Source organism: Camellia sinensis, chromosome 2 (genome assembly GCF_055761805.1).
Source record: "Camellia sinensis isolate YWXY chromosome 2, ASM5576180v1, whole genome shotgun sequence".
Classification (NCBI taxonomy): domain Eukaryota; kingdom Viridiplantae; phylum Streptophyta; class Magnoliopsida; order Ericales; family Theaceae; genus Camellia; species Camellia sinensis.
In genome coordinates, this window is record NC_138962.1 from 158611605 (window position 1) to 158622161 (window position 10557).

The following is a 10557-nucleotide window of genomic DNA, read 5'->3' on the forward strand; positions in this document are numbered from 1 at the left end:
GGCCCTTGGCAACCAAACGAGCTTTATAGCAATCCACAGACCCATCAACAAGATACTTAATAGTGAATACCCATTTACACCTAACCATCTTGGCAGAAGGAGGCAACGAAACAAGCTCCCATGTCTAATTGTATTCTAACGCATCCATTTCAGCCTGCATAGCTGCCACCCACTTGGGATTTTGGAGGACCTCAAAGACAGAGCAAGGGATGGAGACAAACTCAAGTTTGCCTAAAAAAGAGCGATAAGAACCTGTAAGACTATCATAAGAGAGATACTGGGAAATAGGATAATTAGTACTACAAAGCCAACCATAATGGGATGGGGGGCGACGCTCTGTGTCGAGATACTAAGAGAAACGAGTAGGTGCAATATGAGAAAGCGACTTACCTGACCTGAGAGGAGAAGAAGTGGTTGGCGGGGGCCAAAGGCGACTGGTGTAAACCTACAGAGGTAGGTCAGATGGAAGAGATGGAAAAGGGCCAGGAACAGGGTAATTATTCTAAGTGTTGGAGATATCTGTATCAAAGAAGGGAATAAGACGAGTAGAATGAGACTGGAGAGATGGTGGAATAGCACTAGGAACCTACAAAGGAATGTTAGAACCAAAAAACAGTAAATCCTCACAAAAAGTAACATCTAAAGAATTATAAAAATGCCGAGACACTAGATCATAACACCAATACCCTTTAGATAAAAAAGAATACCCTAGAAAAATGCAACGAATAGACAGCAGTAAGAACAACTATATGCCAGTAACTTGGGAACATTTATACCACGAAGAAGACACCGAACCATAGACATAATATGGCGAACGTTCAGCCACCCCATTTTGTTTAGGTGTACGAGGACAAGTGAGCTGCCGGAGAATACCCACTTGATTAAGGTGGAAGCAAAAAGCATTTGAGATGTACTCCCCCCATTATCAGAGCGGATATTCCGAACAGCAGACTTAAATTGGGTCATTTGTAGAAACTGAACAAAAATGGGGAAAACCTCGTATTTACACCGAATAAGATAAACCCCTGTACATCGAGTGTGGTCATCAATAAAAGTTACATAATATCTATAGCCGAACAAAGCAAGTACAGAAGATGGACCCCAAACATCAGAATAAATGAGATCAAAAGCACACGGCGCACTAGTCATGTGAGGAATATAATTATGACGTGTATGTTTAGCCAACTCACAAACCACACAATGAAAATGAGAATCGTTACAAGCCTTATTTAAAGACGAAAAAAGTAAATATAAATATTGAAAGTTTGCATGACCTAAACGGGCATGCCATAAGGCTAAAGTTTGACTAGAAAAAACACAAGACATTGAAGTAGGCAAAACAGACGCCTGTAAACTAGATAAAGGAGGTGGTGGTGGCAAAGGAGGTGGGTCCCTGAAGTACGACAGCCCATTGCGCTCATATCCACTGCCAAAAATCCTCTTCGAATTCAGGTCCTGTAAAACACAAGAAGTGGGTAAGAAGATGACGGTACAATTAAAAGTCTTGGCAAGACCACTGACAAATAACAGATTATAGGCAAATTTAGGAACATGAAGAACATATGAGAGAGATATATCAGGAAATAAAAAGACAACTCCCTTATGGGTCAGAAGAGAGAGAGCCATCAGCAAGACAGATAGTTTGATCCATAGTAAGGGGGACCGAAGAAGAAAGAAAAGAAAACTCACTAGTCATATGATCATTAGCCCCCGAGTCCAGAACCCATGTGGGACGAGTAGACCAAACATGGAAAGTAGTAAAAGTACCTGTGGCAAGGGTAGTTGTGGATGGGCCCGACTGATGAGTAGTGAGAGAGCCAAGATGGGCTTGAAGCTGACCAATCTGAGTCTGAAGAAGATGTAGGTCGGGAACACTAGATGGCACTGTAGCAGGTACTGATTCCACAATAGCCGCAGTGCAAGTGGTACTATGATTCTGAGCAAACCGTTGCTTCAACTCAGGGTGAAGCTTGAAACAACAGGCCTTAATATGGCCAGTTACCCCACAATGGTGACAAGTAATCTTCCCGAAAGAACTGCAGAAACCAAAGCTAGTAGCAAGGGCCATCTAATCGGGAACAGGAGAAGGCTCTAGGATGGTAGTGAAAGCAGACTGAACCAAACAGCAACGATGCTCGTCACTATCAATAGTAGCAAAGGCCTCATATAAAGATGGCATAGGTGAGGTGTTCAAAATCTGAATTCAAAGAGACTCAAATTCAGGTTTTAAACCCATAAGAAACTGGTAAGTATGCTGTCAGTCCAAACGTTTAGAGACAATAGGTGCGGCCTCCACTGGAAAGTCGCTCAAGGGCTCATATTGAGTCAATTCCTCCCGCCGAGCCAGCAAATACCCAAAGAACTTTGCAACCGAGAGTCCCAAAGCTATCTGAGAAACATGTGAGATATCCTGATAAAGCTCAAATATGCGAGCATCATTATGAGCATGAGCATACATCTGAGTAAGAGCCTTCCATAGACAGGGAACTATGTCACAATACATGAACATGTGATAAATCCAATCTTCCACATAGTTGAACATCCAGCCTAAGATAATACAATTATCAATATCCCACTGTACACTCTTAGGATCATCATCAGGAGGTTGGGCTTCAATCATAAGGAGCCAATGAGACTTGCCTTTGCCCCCCAAACACAATTTGAGGGAACGACTCCATGCAGCAAAATTCTTCCCATTCAACAAGAGACTCGTAATACAATGAGCCGAAGCTTGTTGAGAGGAAAAATCAAACCCAATCAATTTACCAAGAATAAGAGATGCATCAATCCCACTAGAAACGGTGGAGTCAGTCATGCTAACAATTGTTAGAATAGTAAAGAGAGGGGAAATAATATGTATTGTATTGAATGATAGAAGGCCTGTATATATAGGCTGAGAAAGAGTATCCTGTTAAAAATCTAACTATGAGAAAGAGTATCTTATAAGAGACCTAACTATGGCAATATCTAATATATCTAGGAAATCAATACCTAATATATGTAGGAATATATATCATATATACATTAACATCCCCCCTCAAACTCAAGGAGGATAAGCATCTTGAGTTTGGAGAGAAAAACTAAAACATGAAATAAAACTAAATAAAATAAAAGACAAATAGATTGCAAAATCTAAACGGGAGCGCAAGGGCGCTTGAAATAGATCAGAGGCCGAAACTAAAGCCAAGAGATAGTTTATGGTCGTGTCGAACCATTGTAGGAACTGGCTGAAACTAATGCCAGGATAGTTTAAGGTCATGTCGAACTAATGCCGAGAGACTGTTTATGGTCATGTTGGACCGTTATAGCAGCTAACCAGAATCATTGTTGGGACAGTTTGAAGGGGTCATGCCGGACCGATGTAAGAGCTAACCGGAATCAATGTCGGGATATTTTAAAGAGGTCATGCCGGACCGATGTAAGAGCTAACCAAAAAAATAATTATTTTGCTTATTAGAAAGTGTGCTATACAATATTAAATCAGTGATTGACACAATCACAGATTATATACATAATACTAAATATAAAAAGATTCTATATACTTTAATTTCTATATTCAACACTCCCCCTCAAGCTGGTTTGAAGATATTCAACAATCGCAGCTTGCCAATGGATGACTAGAAGCCGAAAAACACTCAACGGCTAGTTCAAATAAATGCTACCGAACAAATCTGGTAATCCACTAAATAAAAAAAAGTCAAAAAGTGCTTAATATATCAGCACCACACCCTAGAAAGGAGGAAAAAATAGGGACTGAACTGTCCTAAAAGAACTGCCAAAGCGTCTATGGCTAGGAAATACTCTGGTCGGCAACCAACAAACCCTGGTCGGCATTAGAGGCCAGAGCTAATGCCGGCAAATAATTTATGGTCATGTTGGACCGTTACAGGAGCTAACCGAAATCAATGTCGGGACAGTTTGAAGGGGTCATGCCGGACCAATGTAAGAGCCAATCGGAATCAATGTCGGGACAGTTTACAGGGGTCATACTGGACCGATGTAAGAGCTAACCGGAATCAATGTCGGGACAGTTTATGGGTAATTTTTTTTTTTTTAAATAAGGAAACAATAACTTTTCTGAGTTGACGGCGGAACCCTACGCTTTTCGACGCCGTTCACTGGTTTTCCGGTGATCGATTTTTTTTGAAGAACTTGTTTGATTTGCTTTCGCTTTTGCGTTTCCGTTTCCATTTCCTTGCGATTCCTTTCCTTCTCATCCCTTGAAGATGATGAGCAAGTGAACGTGATGGATGACCAAAACTTCTTTTTTAAATCAGAACACTTCTTTACTTTTTATATATAAAAAATTAACATTTTAACATCATCCCAAAACATCACACTCCCACAAGGATTATACATGGCAATGGACCGCAGAACCTATTAATATCTTCATAGCTAAAGAAGCAAAATCATCAATGGTGATTGGAACAAAGGCACAGGAGCTTAAATTACAACCCAGAGGACATAGGGTTCAAAGTTTTGGAAAATCCATTAAGGGCACAGCCCTAGACATCTGAACAATCCTTGCCGGTAGGGCAAGAAGGTCTCCTTCATCTCCTCCGCCTGTGCTCTATTCGCATTGTAATGCAACTCGTGAGCCAACCGCGGAACGCTACGGTTTTCGATGCCGTTCGTTGGTTTTTCGGCGATCGATTTTTTTGGGAGAACTCGTTTGCTTCGCTTTTGCTTTTGCGTTTCCGTTTCTTTGCGATTCTTTTCCTTCTCGTCCCTTGAAGATGATGAGCAAGTGAACGTGATCGATGACCAGAACTTCTTTTTGTTGCCTCTACCTTCACTTTTGCTTCTGTACAATAGATCCTTGAAGAATATCCACTTCTTCGAGTTCCTTCCAAACGATGAAGACCTCGAAGACGAAGCAGAGCCCAACGGTGTTGTATCGATCGACGGAGTTTCAGCTTCTTTATTCTCAGAATCATCCAACTCCAGAATGCGATGATGATGAGAGGCCTCATTTCTTTGTCTTCTTGCCATTGGAACTGTGCTGTTCGTTGTGGTGACATCGACCGGATCTGACCATTCAAGAACAACTCGTCGGCCAAACTCATATCACTCAGTGAGAACCCAGAAGAAAATTCGAATTCGAACGAGCCAGACTCAGCGTCGTTGGTGTCACCATTGTTGGAGGAGTGAAGGTTGATGTTTGGTTCGCCATTGTTACGATTTGAAAAGAGGATTATCTCTGTCTAATTTTCCGTCTGAGAGAGGGAGTTGGGGTGGGCTTAGGGAGACTCATTCACAAAGCTCTCTGTCTAATTATTGTGTGTCCAACAAGCCAGTCAAACTCGTTTCAGTCCCTAAACCCACCCCAACTCTCTCTCAAACGGAAAAACCCCACCTTCAATGTACTCAACTTTTTACTCTTTATTTTTTGTTTTTTTTTTCCTCTTATCATTCACTGACATGTGTCAGTGGGGATTGTGGTTGTGGGGGTCCTTTATGATTTCTGCTCTCGAACTCACACCAATAATCCTCTTTTCAAACCGTAACAATGGCGAACCAAACGTCAACCTTCACTCCTCCAACAATGGCGACACCAACGACGCTAAGTCTGGCTCGTTCGAGTTTGAATTTTCTTCTGGGTTCTCACCGAGTGATATGAGTTCGGCCGACGAGTTGTTCTTGAAAGGTCAGATTCGGTCGATGTCACCACAACGAACAGCACAGTTCCAATGGCAAGAACACAAAAAAAATGAGGCCTCTCATCATCATCGCATTCTGGAGTTGAATGATTCTGAGAACAAAGAAGCTGAAACTCCGTCGATCGATACAACACCGTTAGGCTCTGTTTCGTCTTCGAGGTCTTCATCGTCTGGAAGGAACTCGAAGAAGTAGATATTCTTCAAGGATCTATTGTACAGAACCAAAAGTGAAGGTAGAGGCAACAAAAAGAAGTTCTGGTCATCGCTCACTTGCTCATCATCTTCAAGGGACGAGAAGGAAAAGAATCGCAAGGAAACGGAAACGCAAACGCAAAAGCAAAAGCGAAGCAAACAAATTCTCCCAAAAAAACCGATCGCCGGAAAACCAGCGAACGGCGTCGAAAAGCGTAGGGTTCCGCCGTCGACTCACGAGTTGCATTACACTGCGAATAGAGCATAGGCGGAGGAGATGAAGAAGAAGACCTTCTTGCCTTACCGGCAAGGACTGGTCGGATGTCTAGGGCTGTGCCCTTAATGGATTTACCAGAACTTTGAACCCTGTGTCCTCTGGGTTGTAATTTAAGCTCCTGTGCCTTTGTTCTAATCACCATTGATGATTTTGCTTTTTTAGCTATGAAGATTATTAGGTTCTGCGATACATGGCGATCCATTGCCATGTATAATCCTTGTGGGAGTGTGATGTTTTGGGATGATGTTAAAAAGTTGATTTTTTATTTTTTTTATATATAACAAGTAAAGAAGTGTTCTGATTTAAAAAAGTTAAAAAAATTAAAAAGTTAATCTTTCCAAATTACCTCTGAGTCTCTATCAGTTATGTAATATTTTATTATAAAGTAAATTATTAAATTATGTTTGTATAAGATTGCTATTCATCCTAAAAGTGTTTAATTATGATTTTTTTTAATATAATTTCTTATTTTTTAAATATGACAACGGAATAAATTGAGGTCCGACGAGCGGCCAAGGCAAGGCTGCCGCCTGCCGGTAAGGCGAAGAACACCAAGAGCTTAACCTATAGCTTTGATACCATGTTAGAATAGTAGAGAGAGGGGAAATAATATGTATTGTATTGAATGATAGAAAGCTTGTATATATAGACTGAGAAAGAGTACCCTACTAGAAATCTAACTATGAAAAAGAGTGTCCTATAAGAAACCTAACTATGGCAATACCTAATATATCTAGGAAATCAATACCTAATATATGTAGGAATATATACCATATATACATTAACAACAATCACAGCGAAGCAAACAACCGGCCAAATCACAGCAAAGGTCGGGAAAAAAAACGACGTACTATAAACACTACCGAATACACCGGTAGCCGAACACAACAGAAAAACAATCTAAAAAGTGCTAACCACATCAGCACACGAACCCTGTAAGGGTAAAGACAGAAGAAAAAAACACCCCGAAAAGGAAGCCCTACTAGACCCAAGGCAGGGAGGGTCTAGTCGGCACCTAAGGAAGCTGCGACAGTGAGGAAGAGGGACTACTGAGGGGCTGGGAAGTAAGAGGAAGGGCTATCAAGGCTTGAGAAAGAAGAAGGGGGGCTTTCGGCTTCAAATGATGAAGTAGCCAACTTGTGTCTCATGGCTCTAGGAGAAGAAGAATCCACTCAAGATGAGATAACTTTTAATTATGAACTTGAGAGTGCTTTTAATGAATTACGTGATGAGTTTAGAAAAGTATGTACTAAAAATAATGTGTTAAAGAAATTAGTAGCATCCTCATCTAACAATGTAGATGAATTGAAGAAAGAAAACCTTGTTTTGAAAAATGACCTTAGCACTATTTCTGATGAGAAAATTTTCTTAAAAAACAGCGTTGATGATTTAAATAAAACTCTTGAAAATTTTGTAAAAGGAAGAGATAACCTCAACAAGTTTCTTGGTAATCAAAGATGTATTTTTGATAAAGCCGGTATTGGCTATGATCCCATTAAGAAACAAAAGAACCTCAAAACAATTTTTGAAAAAACACCTCCTATGACACACCCTCATATTACTTGTCATTATTGTAGGAAAAAAGGACATTATATCTCTACTTGTCCATTCAATAAGAATATGAACATGGGAACTAAAAATATTTAGGTGGTAAAAGGAACTAACAATACCAACCAAAAAGGACCCAAGAAATCATGGGTACCAAAATCCAATATTTGATTATCTTATTGTAGGTATGCCTTAAGTCCAAAGCAAAAGACAGAAGATGGTACCTTAATAGTGGATACTCTAGACACATGACCAGAGAAAAATCATTCTTCACTACTCTATGATCCAAAGATGGAGGATTTGTCACTTTCGGAGACAACAACAAGGGAAAAATTATTGGCATTGGTAGCATCGGTATCTCTCCTAACCCTTCTATTGAAAATGCTCTCCTTATAAATGGATTTAAGTATAATTTACTTAGTATTAGTCAATTATTTGATAATGGTAATTGAGTTATTTTTGATAAATCACATTGTACAATTAAAAGCACAATTGGTCACAAAACACTATTTGTTGGTAATCGCCTTGATAATGTCCATGTTTTTCATCTCAATGATCTCTATGCTAGTGATGTCAAATGTTTATATGCTATTAGTGATAGTAGTTGGTTATGGGATAGAAGACTTGGTCATGCTCAATTGCTAAACTTTTGAGAAAGGATTTGGTCGTTGAACTTCCAAAAATTAAATTCGAAAAAGATTGACTTTGTGGTGCTTGTCAACAAGGAAAGCAAACCAAAACATCTTTTAAATCAAAATCTCGTATTTCCACTATTATACCTTTACAATTGTTGCATATGGATTTATTTGGTCCCTCAAGAACATCTAGACTTGGTGGTAAACATTATTGTCTTGTTGTTGTTGACGATTTTTCAAGATTTACATGGGTTATGTTTTTAACACACAAAGATGAGACATTTTCTTCTTTCACTAAACTTTGTCAGAAAATTCAAAATGAAAAACGTTTTCTTATTATTAATATTCGAACCGACTATGATAGAAAACTTGAAAATGAAAATTTTGAATTATTTTGTGATGAGCATGGTATTGGACATAATTTTTCAACACCAAGAACCCCTCAACAAAATGGTGTTGTAAAAAGAAAGAACAGAACCTTAGAAAAAATGAGCAGAACAATGCTTTGCGAAAGCACATTATATGATCAGGAAATCAAAATGATGGTTGATGGACACATACCAGGGAAACAAACTTGCATTAAAGATGCCTCCTGCTCAGAATGTTACCTGATTCATCCACAAAAAATAGGGGGAAAGAAAGAAAAAAAAAATGAAAAACAAAAAGTAAATGTGAGGATTATTACAATAGAGTTTAGGTTAATGATCAATAACTAGATGTAATTCAGGAGATCATATTTTGAATTTAATGGACTGTCAATTGAAATAATAAAATTTGCTAACTAGGTCCAAATGTCTATGAATTTGGTAATCAATATTTTGCAGACAACATACATATCCAAATCCCACTCTTTTTTAGTTGTTCTAACCACATAGCAACTCATATCCCTTTTCCACAATTATTATTAGAATGAACCCAATTGTGAAAACATAAAGAAATACCCAGTCCTGCGAAAGATTCAAGAAAGACTTGTTTCAATTGCAAGACACCAACAAACAAACAAACAAACAAACTTATATTATATAAATAAAAATGAACATTTAACATCAAACCCTCCATCTACTCCGAAAACACTTCCTACTACAACCTTGAAACACAAAAAAAATAGATATACTAGCCATGTCTTTGACGACAAACAGTATATTACCCACTATTCAGTAAATAGAGAGAGAGAGAGAGAGAGAGAGAACCATCTTTTTGACGAGCTGCATTTTGCGGTGGTAACTTGTGGCGGCAGCTCTATTTAGGGTTTTGATGAGCACTGTTAGCTTATAGATTCTGAGACAGAGAGACAGTTTTATATATGAAAACTTTTGCTGATTTGTGATTAATTTCACTATTTTTTATTTATAATAGTTTTCCTTAATATATATAATAATTTTGGAAACATAATATTACTACATTATATAGTGTTTTATAAGAGGTGCTCATGCCATAGATCAAAGGCCTTTTTTTTGTTTTGGTCCGTAAGAAGTGTGTTTGGTTTGAGTTTTTTGCATTAAGTTTTTTAAAAATTAAATTTTTTTGTTTTTAGTGAATTTTTTAAAATTTTAAATATTTTTTTTACTTTTTTAGATGCACCTTATTTAAATGTATCTAAAAAGTAAAAAATTTGTGAAAAAATATTTTTAAAAATTAATGAATACATAAAAATACAAAAAATATACTGAATTCTAGTATTTTTTTTATATTTTTGGTATTTAGTGAATTTTTAAAAGGTTTTTTTCAAAAAAAATTTACTTTTTAGGTATATTTATGTTAGGTATGTCTAAAAATTAAAAAAATTGCTCAAAATATTTAAAAAATTTAGTAAAAACAAAAAAAACACGAAAAATAAGAAAGTAGAATTTTCTGAAAAGTATTTTTGAAAAATGATAACCAAGCATTCTTTTGTTTGGGTACACAAGGATGTGCCTTTGAATTTGTTTGGATTCATTTACCTAGTTTTATATAGGGGTTTTTTTTATTTTTTTTTAGGATTCCTAATATTAAGATTTTATAACATAAAATATCCAATATTTTTATAATGTCTAAAGTCCCTCCAGAGAAAATTCTCTGACCTTCCCAGAGAAATTCTTTTTTTTGGCCTTCCCACTCTCTAGAAAGAATTTTTCTGAACTTTTCCCTCTCCAGAGAAATTATGGACTTCCCACAAAATTCAAAGTTACCCAGTAAATAATCAGTGTTGGTGAACAAAAAGGGATTGAATTGAATTTGCATAAAATTAATAAGCTAAAATAATTAT

At 37.5% G+C, this 10557-nt stretch overlaps 1 protein-coding gene across 18 annotated transcripts in view; it reads right to left on the reverse strand.

The window, feature by feature from the left end:
- Positions 1–9661, reverse strand: part of LOC114305302 (nuclear transcription factor Y subunit A-7-like) — a 71203-nt gene extending 61542 nt beyond the window's left edge. For 7 of the 18 annotated variants that reach the window (XR_014361918.1, XR_014361911.1, XR_014361910.1 and 4 more), the window contains exons 1-2: positions 9503–9639; positions 8874–8920 (exon numbers count right to left, since the gene is read on the reverse strand). The gene's annotated coding sequence lies outside the window, so the exon portion shown is untranslated. Of the gene's footprint in view, positions 1–1118; positions 1456–1767; positions 2390–8790; positions 8921–9459 lie in introns of those variants that run through there. The other 11 variants (XR_014361917.1, XR_014361915.1, XR_014361914.1 and 8 more) reach the window with 11 other exon arrangements.
- Positions 9662–10557: the final 896 nt, after the last annotated feature.